The sequence below is a fragment of the Corvus kubaryi genome, unplaced genomic scaffold (genome assembly GCF_017639235.1).
Source record: "Corvus kubaryi isolate FWS band 111438036 unplaced genomic scaffold, C.kubaryi_AGA036_p1.0 split1-131, whole genome shotgun sequence".
Classification (NCBI taxonomy): domain Eukaryota; kingdom Metazoa; phylum Chordata; class Aves; order Passeriformes; family Corvidae; genus Corvus; species Corvus kubaryi.
Genome location: NW_024582073.1, coordinates 690419 through 706603, shown reverse-complemented (window position 1 = coordinate 706603; position 16185 = coordinate 690419). Strand labels below are relative to the sequence as shown.

The following is a 16185-nucleotide window of genomic DNA, read 5'->3' as shown; positions in this document are numbered from 1 at the left end:
AGGTCAGACATTTAATCTCTTTCCTGATGCTTGAACTGTAGGTGTCTGTGTTTTTGCATTTGGAAGGGATGAAGAAAAAACAAACAACTGTTCATCCATTGTTATTAATCATTTACAGTGAAGTAACTATCCCACATTTGTATGAGCTAAATCTAGCCAATGTGCAATTAATTAGATGTAAGGATCAAAGCTCCTTGTTCCTTCTGATGTATTATTTTTATAATATATTTTTAAATGTTCTGTCTTTTCTTTTTATGCCATCAAAGAATAATAGAATGGTATGTGACGTGATCGTAGATGTTCACACTGAGTCAATACAACACATGCAGAGGTTGAAGCTAAATAAGAATTTTTGTACTAATTTATTCCTTATGTAATTTACAGAAAATTCTGGTAAAGAAGGTCATTCAGAAGGACATACATTTATTTCTATGAACTTAGCTCATGGGTTATAATTGTCAAGGACATTTAAAGGACAAAAGTGCTCAGCATAAAACTTAAACAATTGGTTATTCGTCAGATCTGTGAGGAGGATTTTTAGGTGTCGGTGTTTTTTTGGTGGGGGACGGCTTGTTTTGGTTTTAGATTGTTTTGTTTTGGGGATTTTTTTGGCCAGGGAATCCAAAACATCATAGCTTTATTACTTTCCCATCTTTTTAATATCAAAGAAAGGGCACATTGGTCCAAGTGGTTCTCATTAAATGCTTGGAATATGATTACAGAAAATCCCTTCATGGCAGTTCTTGCTTTGCAGGCCTTAGGGGGTGTTTGGGAGGGCAGATGATCCTGGGACTATCTGATTTAAGAACCATCTCTTTCTACCTTAGTTACTAACAGAAGAATATAAGAATGGTCTTAATGGATCCATCTGCCCCTGCATTCTGTGGTCTAACTGTGAACAGTAGAGATGCCAAGGGAAGAATTAATTAGAATTAATTAAAAGAATTAATATGAGGTAACAGCTGAACAGGTGGGCCTGGAAGGTTGCAAACAGTGGTACAAAGTCCAGCTGGAGGCCAGTCAGGGTATACCCAAGAGGCTGATACTGGCACCACTGCTCTTTAACACGTTCATTAATGACCTAGTCACTCCTCACGCGAGGAGAGGCTGAGAGCTGGGACTTCTCTGCCTGGAGGAGAGACAGCTCAGGGGGGATCTTATCAATGTGCATAAATATATGAGAGGGAAAGAAGATGAGGGAACCTACCTCTTCTCAGTGGTGCCTAGTGAAAGGACAAAAGGCAGTGGGCACAAAGTAAACACCTCAAGTGCCCTCTGAACATAAGAAACACTTTTTTACTGTGAGAATTGTCAAACACTGGCATAGGTTGCCAGTCATGGAATCTCTATATTGTTGCAGATATTCAAAACTCAACCGCACACAGTGCTGGACAACCAGCGCTAGCTGACCCTGCCTGACCAGGAGGTTTAAACTAGGTGATTTCACATCCCCTTCAATCACTCAGAGATTCTGTGTGATCCTGTGACAACAGAGATGTCTTGGGAAGAATATTAATGTAAGGTAAGCACATAGAGATATTTCCCCTGACACTCCGTCTTGGGAATTTCTTTAAGGCAGAAATGGTGTTTTGATATTTAATAGAACAGTCATAAATTTCATAATTTCCCAGAAAAGTGTTCTCTCCTTCTTTCTTTCTGCCACCATTCAAACAATGATTACTTAACACTCTGAAAAGGCACCATTTTCAACCTGTCTGCCGACTCATAAGATCCACTGACTAATTTCAGTCTAATATTTTTAACAATATCCCTGCAATCTGTGAGTGTGTTTACAGTATAATTTACACATATGTATGGATGAGTTCAGGAGCAACTCACCATTTGCATTAACCTTTTGAACAAGGTAATTTCTTAACTTGCTACAGTACCTTTGGACACCAATTCCTAATATCTTAGATAAGAGCATGCTAGAAAGCAACACATAGGAAATCACACTTGCTTGCTGATGTAGCCCAGTTTATTTACTACATATATTTGTGTTAAAAACCCTTAATCTACTAGATCTCTTCAAGGCCTTTTATAATAAAGACAAGCTTTATCAACCTTCAAGATTACAAATTTTTTTCATGTTCTTAGTTTGAGAAAATGTTCATGGAATCTAAAATATTCCCTAGGGATTATTACAGAGTAAGTTTTGAGCAGACATATCTTGAAGTACAGGTGCTGAGATGGCACACCAGTTTTGATTTTTGCTGTTCATTCTTTGCTTTTTTTTAATTATGTCACCCTTTAAGACTTCAGCCCCCAAACCATAAACTATCAGCATGTTATTACACTGCAATAGCACATTACTTTCCTAAATGATGCTTTTCCAAGGCATGAGATAAAAAAAAAAAATTTAAAAGCCATTCACCAGCTTCACTCTTACATAAAAAGTATAGAAACATGCAGCTGGTTCCAGGGTAGTCTCCTATAAATGTTAATGATTGTTCTGACTTTGCTGAGTTATTTTTGGTGTCTCAGTATTTCACAACTAATAACTTAGGTTATGGCCCTTAGGTGCTTGAATATCAGTAGTATTCAGTGACATTTTGGCATGAAAGTAATTAAAAAATAGGACCTTGGCATGCTAATAAAAGGTCTTTGTGTTTATCTTCCTCACAAAATGAATATACTAAAACCTTCTAACCACAAAGTGTTATTACAAAAACAAACACATTGAAGATTGGAGTAAACAATGGTTATATGATATGTAATAAGAATCTATGAGTTACATACTATTAGCACTGGATTTTGAGAGGGATCAATGATGTAGGACAGTTCCATGCTAAAAGGACTTATACTAGAAGGGCAGCTTTGAAACATTTTTTACTTTTCTTGTGCAAAAGAAATGAAACTAAAATGCCAATAACATCAGATAGTATGCTACTGAACCGCATTTATTTAATCTAATTATCCAGTGAATTTAAAAATTCCATTCTTAAATTTTGCTATTTATAGTCAGATAAAGAAAATCCCCAAATTGTGAGTTTCCCTTGCCCAGGTAACCTTCTATCCTACATGTTCCCTAAGAACATTCAGGAGTCTTATATCATGCTCAGACAGTTGTTTCATCTGGGTTCAGAGAGAAATGAAGTGTGTTTCATGGCCACAGATCTAGGAAAAACAATAAAATGAGAGAGAATTAAACAAAGCAGATGGAACTGGGCTTCTCAAGAAATTGAGGGTGTTCTTACTCAGATTGGTCACATCCAAAAAAAAATCTTGTCAAAGCAAACAGACTATATCAACCCAGTTGTGATTAGGAGAGCCAAAGGAAAATTGCTTACACAGAACAAACCATCAATTTCTTAAGACAATAGATACACCCAGGCCAACCATTTAATCCTTATCAATAACTACTTTTCCTATGAGGCCACTGAGCGTTACAGCGGCAGCAGTGAATCCTTCATGTTCCCCAGCATGAACAAAAAACATTTGTATTCTGGAATTAGTTGCCAAGCTTTCCTCACTGGTGTTGCATTCTTCTTAGTTACTCTCCTTTAAGTCATTTCTTCACCTTGATGACAGAAACATGGAGCAAATCATGGAGGGATCCCTTTTTAGCACTTTAGGATAGAGGACAAATTGCAAATTCTATTTAATATATCGTTGCTTTTACGAACACTCTCATATCATCATCTGGAAATGAAATGCTGCACAACACAACAAAAATTATTTCAAAGGACAGACATCTTTTATGTAGTTTCTGGGGTGGAGGGAAAATAGAGAAAGCAAGGGTTTGGTTTTCTTTTTAAAAAATGCATTCCTGACACTTGAACTGCAAGGAAGAGCATACTTGTGTCTGTCTTTCTGCTATTGTGTCTGTTTCAGGATATATATTAACTAGTGAAAGGGTCATCATGGTATTAAGAAGTCAAACAAAATATTTCTTTAATAACAGAATGAACTGCATACATAAATAAACTACGAAGGTCTCACTTAGACTAGACCATGTTATATAGACTAGTTTAAAGAAATATTACAAGATCTTAACCAAATAGAAAAGGAAGCTAAACAGAGCTCAATCATTGGCTAACTCTTTTTGGTTTTAATAATTCACAGCTGGAAACTTGATAGCTGTCTTCTTAACAAATAAATAATGAAAAAATTTTTCTGTGGCTTGTATGTGACATTTTTCCTGAATTTACCTTAATCAAAAAACACTATTGATTTTTCTATGGTTTAAGACTATGCTAAATATTTTTTGATCTTGAATTTTTTTTAGGGTACAATTCTGCAACTGGTTTTTGCTTATGGAAGGAGCATTGTCCAGTAATAGTTAGAGAATTTCTCCTTACATTTAAGCAGGTAACTTTAAGGAAAAATTATTGTCTGTATTAATCTGCGAATAGTCTCGAAAACTCAAGTCCTCGATATCCAGAGCAACACAGAGGCATGGCAGTACAGGCTTCACTCTATTGCTATTACCCACTTATTTGCATTTTCAGCAAAAATGTTAGTCTTATGATAAAGTCCCTAGAAGTATCCCTTTTCATCTTCTGAAATTTTAGGCATGTATAAAATCTTTTTTTTTTGCATCCTAAACACATATCTACACAAAACTAGATTAATTCACAAACAAATTTCTTACAGCCAGAGATGAGCTATCAAAAGGCCAGTATATTCAGTCTCCACTGAAATGGGCCACATTCAAGTCAGTGACCTGGCTGTAAAAACTCCACTCTCTCTCCATGGAGTATCCATCATCTCAGATAGCCTTTTTACTATGTAATTATTTATTTCCACTAAACTCTAAAGTACTGTATGATGATTGGGAAAATACAGACAATTTAACTTCCATATTTGATATTTCATCAAAATGCAGAAAACTCTTCCATGATCAGAGCTTTTAGTCTTCTGTGCAGTGATGTTTGCAATTAGAACACAATTGGAATAAATACAAAATAAGAAATACAGTCCACTGTATGTGAAGATACTCTAGAAAAATATTTTAATCAAAACTGAAGACATTCAGTGTTGCCAAATATTAAAAAAGCACAAAATCTTCATAACACATTTTACAAATACAGTTAACATAATACAATCAAGTAGTGCTATTATAGCCACTGAAATTTAATTATGTATAATCTTTTTTCAATGAGCCTGCCTGATTGAAAACACTCATTTTCATCAGAAAGAAGGACAGAACTAAACAAAATTTTAATAATACTTTTATTTATGCAGTTAGATAGTTGTACGGTCCTTGTCACCATACAGACTAAGCAGTTTAACAATGTATTTTACAGTTTAAATCATGCAAGATGAGAAGACTTGTATGCAGCAATACAATTTCACATAATGTAGTTTCTGCCTGCTGCCTCCAGTAATGAAATAAGAAGATAGCCAGAATATTTCAAGTAGTTCAGTAAAAAATTTATCTCTTGCCAGCACAAACATAGTTACTTACTGAATAAACAAACTTATTCTATTGCGAGAAAGTAGCAAGTCTTTTTCCAGTCTGCATTTTACTTCCATTTTGCAAAGGACTATGAGAGCATTGTGGTAGTGATTTCATGACAAATAATCGCTCAGCTGCTTTTGATTCCCTGGCATACTTCAACCCTGACAGGAAAGTACAGGTGATGATAAATTCTTGCATTTATTTTATATGGTTTTCTTTGGGTCACCAGTTAAAAGTGCTACTGTACAAATGTTTCTAGCTCAACACACACAATCCTTAGAATTGTTTCATTTGAATAGTGTCTTGATAATATAACATATAAAAACGGAAGTGATGGGCTTTACAGCACAAAAATGATAAAAAAATATCTGAATTCAGCGCATTTGCAGGAAGTTTCAAAACCAACACCTGAAACAGAAAGGCCTCTTATTTATATTGAGGAAACACTTGATATTTTGCTGACCTCAGTTAGATTTTCAGCAAAAGTTCAAATGAAAGTGCAGCGGAGTGCCTTATTCCTGAACACCTATGGTGGTAACAGTAATAGGAGAGAAAACTAAGCAGGAAGAAAAGTCAATAACTTGAGAGCAGAGAAGGAGTTATCATCAAAGCCAGCCTTCCGTTGTGTACTCAGATTCCTATTACAGTTACAGGATTATAAGTACACAGAAAAGTTGAGACACAGAGCATTAGCAGAAATATCCTTAAAACCTGCTAAAAATGAAAGAGGGGAGAGGAACAGAAGAGAGAAATACAATGATGAGCAATGAAAAACAGGTTTAGGTATGATTTTTCTTCAAAATCATTTAATTCGATACTATGCCTGTAAAATGCCAAATGCCGAATTTAAAGTCATCTTTGTCCTTATTACCCTCCTTTACTAGACTACTCTTGATTAACTGAAATACATTTTCTTATGATTATTACTTAATCAGTTTCTGTTGGATAAAATACACGTTGAAGTACTCTTTATTCCAGATTTTGGGCAGCACTGCAGCACTGTGATTTATTTTGAATATTGTAATAGGTCTGGTAGAGTGTTTGACTCATCAGCCTTGAATAGTATATCTGATGTTGCTTCCACAGGTCTGAAAAATTCCATCTGTGCAAGATGTATGTAGATGAATGAATCACCACAAGCATTTATTACTGGTTACATCTGCTTTCAAGGTACAAATAGATCTAACTATGCTGGCTAGTTGAAAAATCTGCGTGAAACCTGCAAAAATTCCCGGGTACAACGGTAAGTTCAAACATCTTAACTGAATGCCAGATCTGTAACTCACATAGTACCTTTTCTTAACGTGAAAATACTTCCTTCTTTCTCATGAAACTCATCTGCAGAACTCTACCCTGTCTACCTCACCAATCTACTTTCTTCTTTCTGCTCCCTACGTAGACCCTCTTGGCAGATAAATCTTTCTCTGTAGTTTGAACTAAAACAAGGGTAATTTTTTCTGAACTTAAAGAAACTGCTTAGGAGTTGTGTTTAGGTGGCATGCAAATTTTATTACACAGCTTCAGCTTCCAAGACACCACCTTTACAAAGACTGTCAATATAAAGTAATAATACAGTAGAATTTTATTTTAAGGACAATTCATGCCTGAAGGCATGCTCTATAACTTGCTGTAGGTAAGCAATGATGTTGCAATTACAAACAGAAAAGGACACAATATATTTCTTGTGACTGACACACTTATATATGCTTATGATGTGAAAATGGGACGCATTGATATTGATTCTTAGTTAGATCCTATTTTGATATATGCTTTTATTTAACAGACATTGCCCTTTATGTGATACCATTTATATGAGGGAATTTTTCCATACAGCCAGAGTGATACAATATTGGGCTGAATGAACACCTCTACAGTGTTCATTATTTGGGTAATTTAAATAGTAATAACCTATCTGATGTGCCATAACAGTACTAAAGACTGTATAGAGTACTAGAGATAGTATAGACTAGAATTTAAACATGGCATAGCTGTATTATGGAAGATGATGTGTTATATTGATCTTGGACATTCTGTGATGCTTTCAATGATTTAGTTATTTAAAATACAGAACTTTGTAAAAAAAGAGAAAGAGTAAAGAAGGCAGCAAATTATATTCTCTTTGTTTATAATGAAAGAGAGACAGAAGGTTAATGTGTGCTGAAAAATAGGAGAAAAAAACAGGTTGTCAAGTCCTATTCAGTAGCACAGAGCATATGAGACAATAGATAATTTTTATACAGAATATATATATTAATTCTTTTATTTGGAAATTTTCTTTTGGCAACACAATTCCTTTGCATATACCAGAAAAGAAATGACACTGCTCTATGACAAGAATTGTGATGGAAAGCCGAATCATGTAGAGTGGACAGACCAAGACCTTTTTCTTACACAGAGCTGCCAAAAAAGGATAGTAAATTACCTTCAAATACAGGAAAAGTAGATTTTATTAGCTTTTAAAGTAGAGGATTTCAATTAACAGTGCCTAGGCAAGACAGAAAACAAATAAAAAGAGTTCATAAAAGATTCTTTCTCTGCCCACTGTGCCCTTGCAGGAGAGGTTCTTTTTTCACATGCTGGACTAATTTCAGCTGGATGAGCAATGTTTTGAGAAGTAAAGAACTGCCCCCTAGTACTCATGAAGCCATTGTTCTATCCATGACTCCCTACAGATAACTGTGCATCCTTTTCATAAACTGTCCTTAAAACAGAGACTCTCATCTCCTTGCTATGACGCTGTACTTGAACTAGACATCGACAAGGAAAGGGGACTTGTCATGCTGAGCACCTTCTGTTAGTTCCTTAAATATTCAGGCACTTTCAAGATCCAACAGCCATTCATTGAACTCAGATTCTTTTCATTGATTTAAGTTGGATTTTAATCAATAACACAAAGAAGAACACCATGCAAGCAAAGGAAGAAAAGGTTTTTCCATACATACACTCCTTCTGGATCGGACAACTCAGTTTTTACAGTAGATAAGATATCATGTAGGATGGGAAATGCTAGTCAGGAGAGTCCTCTCTTACATAGGATGAAATAATATTCCCGAATACATTGAACTCTAGAAACTGGATACATGTACACAAGGCTTAATCAAAAATGAATCCTAATATTAGTAAAATGGGATTAAAACTACCAGTAAAGACCAGGAATCTTCATCTTGATGAAATCTAAGGGCTCTTAGCTGTAAATCCAGATTAATTGCAGCAGAAGAACCAGGTATAATATTCCATTCTGTGGAAAAAAACATTGAGTCTTAGTGATGACAGAAAATGTCTTCCTTTCTAGCTTTTCAAAATTCTGAATTCATCTAGGTTTTTAACTACTTGGATTTGCAAATCCTAAACCAAACCATAACCTAAGAATAATTAAATCTGGATGAATAAGCTATCTAGTCTTAAATAAACATGAAGTTTATGACATGGCAGATGTCAGCAGTATACAGTAAATGAAGTTAATTGGGTTCTAGACTTACATGCTATATATTTTAATACTATAGATTTATAAACTGTAAGTCTAGACCTAGTCTATTAAAAAGGACCAATGACCAAAATAAGAGACTTGATGACTTGGTCTCAATAGACACCCATGCCTTTCCTTTTTTCTCATAACCTGAAGAATGTTGAAGATATTCAGAGTATTACATTCCACCCTTAATCATCCTACACTAAATTAAAACCATCCTACCAACCCAGGAACATTAGGTAAATCCATTGCTTATGCAGAGTCCAAAACATATTTCAGATGTTTATGAGTACCAGAGTCACTTGGTCCCTCTACTTCCTCTATAGTTCTTCAAACTCTAATTTTGGATTTGGGACCAATTCTAGAATCAAAAGGACCAATACCTTAGTGGCACTTGCACAACATCACTCTTTTACTTCATTCAATCCTATTTAATACTGCTGTCACCCAAGCTCTTACAACTTCAGTGTTGTGATCTCACACCAGCTCTGGGTTTAATGGAACCTGAACAATTAATTCCAACTACTCAAAACCAAGGAAGTCAAACTATCACTATTTTTTAGCACTATGTCACATAAACACCATCTGGATTTCAACTTTTTTTAGTGTTGAAAGATTTGAAAGCTCTAAAAGAGGTAAAAGACCAGCTCAAGAAAACAGGATGTTTACGATCCAGTGGAGAACAGATTTCTTTCATCTCCTTTCGTCCCAGAAAGTCCCAGTCATGTTGGCTCTGGGCTGGTGATAAAATAAGCCTGTGTTTGATAAAATAAAAAATACCAGCCTACATAGCTTAAAGAAATAATTTCAAAATTAACAACTATTATAGCCTAGCCCTTTTCTGATCTTTTCAAACAATTAAACTGTCCTTTAATTAGTTAAATCTAAACTCAATAGTTACTTGTGTTGTAGGCATGAGACTGTGAACCAATGCATTTCTGCCTTGAGATCGGTGGATCTGAACTCTATAGAGCAGTCCAAGCACCACTCAGTAGGAAGATAACATCTGATGGAGAAGCAGACTTAGTCTACCTTGCTGAGCCAGACAACACAAAAACCCCTGCAGATCTCCATCATCTTTCCACCCTAGGGAATATTGAAGATAAGTGGGATGTTCACTTTTGTTTGGGATGAACTAGCACAAACCATTACCCTATCTTCAATCTAGATCTTTAACCAAAATACCAGTACTGTCCATAACGGTGCAGCTGGTTCTGTTCCAGTTGCCAGTATGGCATAGAGTAGACTAAATGTCACAAAAACAAACTTACATTATGTGATTTTTAAAATTATTTATGAAGGTACATTGGTGAAGAAAAGTGTGATGAGGAAAAGTGGCCTGTTTTTGAAGGGATGTTAAAATATTTCTCAAAAGTTGACATACACAGAGGCAATCTGTAAGACCAAAATGTTGTAAATGTGAGGCTGCCTAGCTCACTCCTGTTTAAAGAATATATATCTCCTTCCTGCTGCTAAAAAAACAAAAATGAAAAATCACTCTATAACAGATCAGCTGTCTGTGCCAATCTAAAGGCTTAGAAAATTACTATTGGAATATTTGGATGTCCTCACCCTACTAGTACCTGAAGAACTAGAACCTAGAAACATAAAATGGTCTTTTAAGTATGTTTTAATTTTTTCCTCTGTAGCATTGCTCCAGGTTTTCTTTACTATTGCATATGTGTGTATTTAATACATATCCACAAATAGTTGTAGCTTGTAGGTTTAATGATTGAGTCGCCTCAGTAAACTCCTCTTTAGGTTCACAGGGCACACAATAAATTGTCAAGTAGCTGAGATTGTTTAGCATTTCATTATACCAAAGCTGATATATGACTATTATTTTGACATTGCTGCCTTGGATGTCTTGAATAGCCCTATGAAAGAATACCTAATCAAATAGTCGGTGATATTTACGCAGTAATAACTTTCTAGGGCAAAAGAAAGTCAATAAAAATAATTAAAATATGAAAAGTTAAATATCCTTGCTCAAATTCTGTCAGATAAAGAGATGTATGCTAAGTAATCCTAACGATTTTCAGGGGTTTTGAAAAAGTTTGGCTTAGGTAAGAAAATGTCAGCACTCTCTCAAATGTATATTTCATAGAGCTTGCCCCCTTTCCCCCCTGTAAATGGCAGAAGAGGGGAAGGGGAGGGAAGTGGACATTTGTAGTTCAGCCCAAGTTTTCGAAGAGTAGGCAAGAACAGCCAGAAAGACAGAATTATTTTTTATTGCCTGGGTCTGCATTTACTAGACAGGAAACAAACTAGAGTGGTAAAGGAATATATACCCTTGACTGCAGGCCAGGGAAAGGATAATTATGAAGTTTTGGGGAGTTGTTTTGTTTTGCTTTCCAAAGGCTACAACTAATTGAGGTCTGGAGAGTTCTTCCTAAGACCAGATGAGGAAAAGGAGAACGATCAGAGCAGAGCTGTTACCAAACAGTCTCCTTCTCCCTGTGTAAATACGGTTCAGATAAAGTACAGGTTTTGTGTTGGCCTTTTGTACTGTACAGAATTTAGTTCTTTCTGTAAAACCAATCAGGTCAGTTCATATTTAATTGACAGAGAACTCACTTGAAACTGTGTCTGACCCCTTTACTGAAAAGATATATTTGCCCTCTGTCACAGACCCTCGATGTTTATGGCCCCTTTATTGCCCCTGAGGCACAGGCTGCTATTGTGCTCAAAAGTGCTTTTTTTGAAGCTGCACTTTGTTTAGCAGTTGCAATGGGTTTACCCTCATAGAGACCAAGACGAGTTATCCTCACCTTTGCCATCTCTGAGCCAGTGCAATTCAAAGTGCCAGTTTTGATCTTCAAAGTTTTATGCAGCTGAAGTCACAACTATTAGAAATTATCTTCTCTTTAACAAAATGGGAACTGAGAAATCAGTCCAAAATACTTCAGATATCATTCCCCAAGTGCATACCTCAAGCTGGGAGCAGGAAAATTTCTTTGGAGGACTCTTGAGTTCGGTATTTACTTCCGATCTTACCCAGCTAACTATCAGCTCCTCTTTGTTAAATACATAGCAAACAAGAGATGAAATCTGTGAGGCTAGGTTTTGAGATAAATTAGTGAGAAGAGTGTTAGTGCCATAATGCCTTAGAAGAGGATGATAATGGTTATGATTATGATTATGTGGAAATACAATTTCTATTTCAGTTTTGGGGAAATTCCAAAGTTGAAGGATCCATGTTTCTCTTGACAAAAACCAGTCTAGTCCAGATAACTCTTTTTGGTTTTTTTTTTTTATTGATAGCTGAGCTGAAACTTGTTTCATCTTAGGCAATTTGATAAGGACAGACATATGTTAATAGATGACAGGGACAACCAAATATATTCTGCAACAATGGTTATAAGACTGGAAGATTTTCAGCGACGTGGATGGTGCCCTAGACACCCAAGTGTGATTTCAAGTATTCTCTTTTGTACCTTTCCTATAGGTTAGCAAAAAACACATCACAAAGATACCCTTTCACATTATAGTGAAAGCAAACAATGATTGTAACAGCTTTATTGACACTATTTCCAAGAAAAAAATTAAAGGGCAGAGAAAACACAAAAAGAAAATGGAATATTCAGTAAATATCAAAATGACTTTGTCAATATTATTCAAGATGTTAGAAACCTGTTTTAGAAGGCAAACCTATCTATATTAAGCAGACTTACGAATAAACTTGCCTGGACATCATGGCTCCAACACTTCATGTGAAGTGCTAAGCACCATTACCCACTGTTGGAGAACGATGGCAAACCCCTTTGTTCTTCATCTAAAGTTCTTACTGTCAGCATAGCATGTGTATAGTAGGAAATCCAAATCAGAAGCCTTAAATTTTCTGTTATCTTCACCAGACACTATTTAGAGGTCTTCCTGTCCAACTTATGGGACATTATTGCAATTCTGCCACTGCACTTCTCCAGGCATTAAGAATTAAAGTTTAGACAAAGTTTAAGCAATCTGTGGCCCTGACCTTTCACTACTTAACTCAGCAATCAACCACAATATGGTAAGGAATCTGAAAGGTAGGAAATTTCATACACCAAAATTATGAAATATTTGCAACTGTATGGAGTAGAAGTGTGGTTTACATTTGTTTCTAGCCCTTAGCTATAATGGCCTAAAGTATTTCCCTTTTAGCCCTTTTCTGGAATGCTATTTTCAATGCAGTTTATTTTATGCAACTCACTTTGAAGCAGTTTTCACAGAAGAAAAGGTCATTTGGCCCAGTTGCACTTGGATAAGGACTCAGTATAATTCCATTTAGGGTCTTTAGAAAGAAGATGAGATGCTAAATAAATCAGTCAGCTGTGTCTGCTGTGGAAATCTATAAGGACAGAGAATTTTGACATTAAACTTTCCAGAGGTTTGCTCAAAGTGAACATTCCTAGACTGAAATGGCATGTATGCACTGCTTGGAAATGTACTTAGTATTTATATACTGCAGTTTGCATCTGCTCTTCCTAACCTAGAATCCTGCATGCTCATTTGGCTGATAGATTTTAGTGGTGTATCTTATAGGAAATAATGATCCAATGTCTTCAGAAGTCAATTTGACTTTTGGAAGAAGGCCATGACTTTAAGGTCCTTAGGGATAAATTGTTTAGTAAAAGAATATTTTACCTTCTGAGAACCTCAGAGTGCTTTACATTATAATGTACTGTTACACTGTATCTCTCAGGCAAATAACTTTTAAAGCATTTTGTGTAGTTTTCCTAAAATTTTATAAACCACGCCATTCAGGACCTAGTAAGGCCCCTCCTTTCAGCCGATCCCTGCCACTATGCAGTGCAACATCCCCTGAACTTTGTCGAGGAAGAGTAATTGGTGCTGACTTTGAATGAGGGAAAACCACATTATAAATACATCCTGCTTGCTTGTGATGTATTATTTTGTAGAAGGAGCTGCCCTTTTGCACATTTTTGGTGTGCTTTGAGAAATACACCTCCCTTGAAGAAAAAATAAAGGAAGGAAAAAGAAGAAGAAGAAGAAAAAGGAGGGGGAAAAGAAAAAAAGAAGGGAAAAATGAAAAAGAGGAAAAGGAAAAAGAAGAAAACGAGGAGAGGAGAGACTCTTGACTTAACGTGGGAGGGAGAGAATGAGAGATTCCCGTGCTCGGCCCACTTGGAGCCTCCCTGTTAAGCTCACGGCTGTGCCCTGCCGAGAAGGAGCCGCCAGGCGCTGCTGCGGGGCGCCCGCAGCGTGCGGCGGGGGCAGCGCCGTCCCGCCGACTCGAGCGGCGTTGCGGCGGCGGAGCCAGCGGGGCCTCCAAGCGGCGGCGGCCACGGAGAGTTGCGGCGGCGGGAGGCCGGGGCGGCGGGGGCGTGCCGGGCACGGCGCCTCACCTGCGGGAGGGAGGGCGGCTGCGGCCCCGGTGCGCGCCGGAGACCCCGCGCGGAGCCGTGTTGGAGCGCACAGCTGGGCGCTGCTCCCGCCGCCGCGCTCGACTGCAGCGGCGAGGGCAGGGAGGGGGTGGTGCTGCCGTGAGCAGGGTCCGAGGGGGACGGACAGAGTGCGAAAGAGGACGGAGGGAGAGGGAGGGGGAGAGGGAGGCGGGGGAAGGAGAGAGGGAGGGAAGGAATCGGCGCAGCGTCCCCAGTCTCACTCTCTCCGCTGCTGTAACTCCTCAACTCTGCCTGTTCTTTGCCTGGACATGTCTTAAGAAAGTTGGATCTCTCCCTCCCTCTCGCCTTTCGTCTTCTTTTTTTTTTTTTTTTTTTTTCTTCATTCTTCTCCCACTCCCCGTCTATTTTTCCTTCTCCTCCTCGTTCAAGTTTCAAGCAGCGGATGGGTCGGAGCCGACATGCCGCGCTGTGGCGGTGCGGCCAGGCGCCGCGCTGGCTGCGCGCCGGGGCCGCGCTGAGCGCCAGGGCCGCCGCGGGGTTCACACTCTAGAAGCGTGTGGCCACCGGGGCATTGCTCGCGCCTTCTCCAAAGGACAAAAAAGAAAGCGGGGGGAGGAAGCGTGCGGAGATGAACTGAGCTGGAGCGGACTTTGTGAGAAGAGTGCCGAGTCCAGCTGGTCTGGTGAGTTCTTTGTTTAATGAGTTTATTATCAGCAGGGTGCTGAGAGGGATGATTCCCTTGAGAGTTCTAGCGCTCTAATTTCTTGCGTTACTGAAAACAGCCGGGTCTTCGATTCAACCCGTAGTTTGTAAGTGTGTAGTGTGTATGTTTATGTATAAATCAATACGTGTATATATACCCGCACATCGACTGTATGCAAAGCTACGCGTACCTGGAGCTGAAGGGACCCCCAGCTTTACCGCCACCTTCACTGGGAGAGCGAGGCTCAAGTTTCCCGACTCGAAACCCTGCAGCTGGAGCCGGGCTCGCCACCGCGGGGCTACCGGCTCGGCTGTGTTCCCTTCGGAAGAGCCGGGGCTGGGAGCCGGGGCTGAGAGCTGAGGCTGGCTGCCGTGCCCGCCCGTGCGCTGTCGCGCGGCGCCCCCTGCCCGGCCGCCGCCGAACTGCGCCGCCGCGGGGCAGCCGGTGCCCGGCCCGGGGGCTGCAGGGCCGGCCGCGGGGAGGGGGCGCGGGGGCTACGGGGCGGAGCTGCCCTGCTGCGGGCTGATGACCTCGAGAACCAGCGCTTTCTGACGGGGTCGGTTCCTTCTGACCTGCAGCCCTGGGCGCGTGAGGCTGTGGTTGCAGAGGGGCCCCCTGCGCATATTTATTTATGTGGCTAATAAAAGACGTGGCGGGGCTAATGCGTGGTAAATGCGCCCCCGCCGGCGGCTCCTGCCTGCAACCCGGCTTCGTCGTGAGTCTGCTGGGACGGGATTCCCCAGGCAAACATTTGATCGTTATTAAGTGTGATCACTTATTAATGAGAGGGGAATCCTTCAAGGACTGCTTCGGAATATTAATCTTTAACGGAGGGCTGACACACTGACAGACATCCCTTCAGCATGAATCCGGCAGGGCGCTTTTCCGCTTGAGGGTACGGAGAGGTAGCCTTTACCCTCTCCGCAGGCCGGAGGGTGGTCGCCGCCGCGCTCCCCCAGCTGTATACCCGACTCCGCACCTCCCTCTCACTGCCGCTGCTTTTCCCGACGCCGGAGCAGGGCGCGTTCCGTACAGCGGTGCCGGGGAGCCGCGGAAGCCTTGCTTTTGGCTTCTGCTGAGCCCTCCCTCCTCCGCCCGGCCGTTAAGCGGAGGCTCGCCCAGCGCAGCCGAGGTGGGGAGGCGTGAGCCCAAGCCCGCCGGCGCGGTCCGGGGGTGGCAGCCCGACCGCCTGTGGGAGGGGAGCGGCCGCCGAGGCGCTGCGGTCGCCTCTGGGCGCTCCTTGGGAGTTGTCCCGGGCACC

The 16185-nt window shown here is 39.8% G+C and overlaps 1 protein-coding gene and 1 long non-coding RNA gene across 7 annotated transcripts in view; one reads left to right on the top strand and one right to left on the bottom strand.

The window, feature by feature from the left end:
- Nucleotides 1–5187: 5187 nt before the first annotated feature.
- LOC121676799 lies at nt 5188–15312 on the bottom strand. Its single transcript, XR_006020607.1, has 3 exons — nt 15115–15312; nt 13066–13203; nt 5188–8642 (listed from the first exon to the last, which is right to left on the bottom strand). It is a non-coding gene; the product is annotated as an uncharacterized LOC121676799 (long non-coding RNA).
- The window catches only part of FAT1 (FAT atypical cadherin 1), a 108376-nt gene continuing 106641 nt past the window's right edge, over nt 14451–16185 (top strand). For 4 of the 6 annotated variants that reach the window (XM_042053748.1, XM_042053747.1, XM_042053746.1 and 1 more), the window contains exon 1: nt 14452–14903. The gene's annotated coding sequence lies outside the window, so the exon portion shown is untranslated. Of the gene's footprint in view, nt 14904–16185 lie in introns of all 6 variants that reach the window. The other 2 variants (XR_006020605.1, XR_006020606.1) reach the window with 1 other exon arrangement.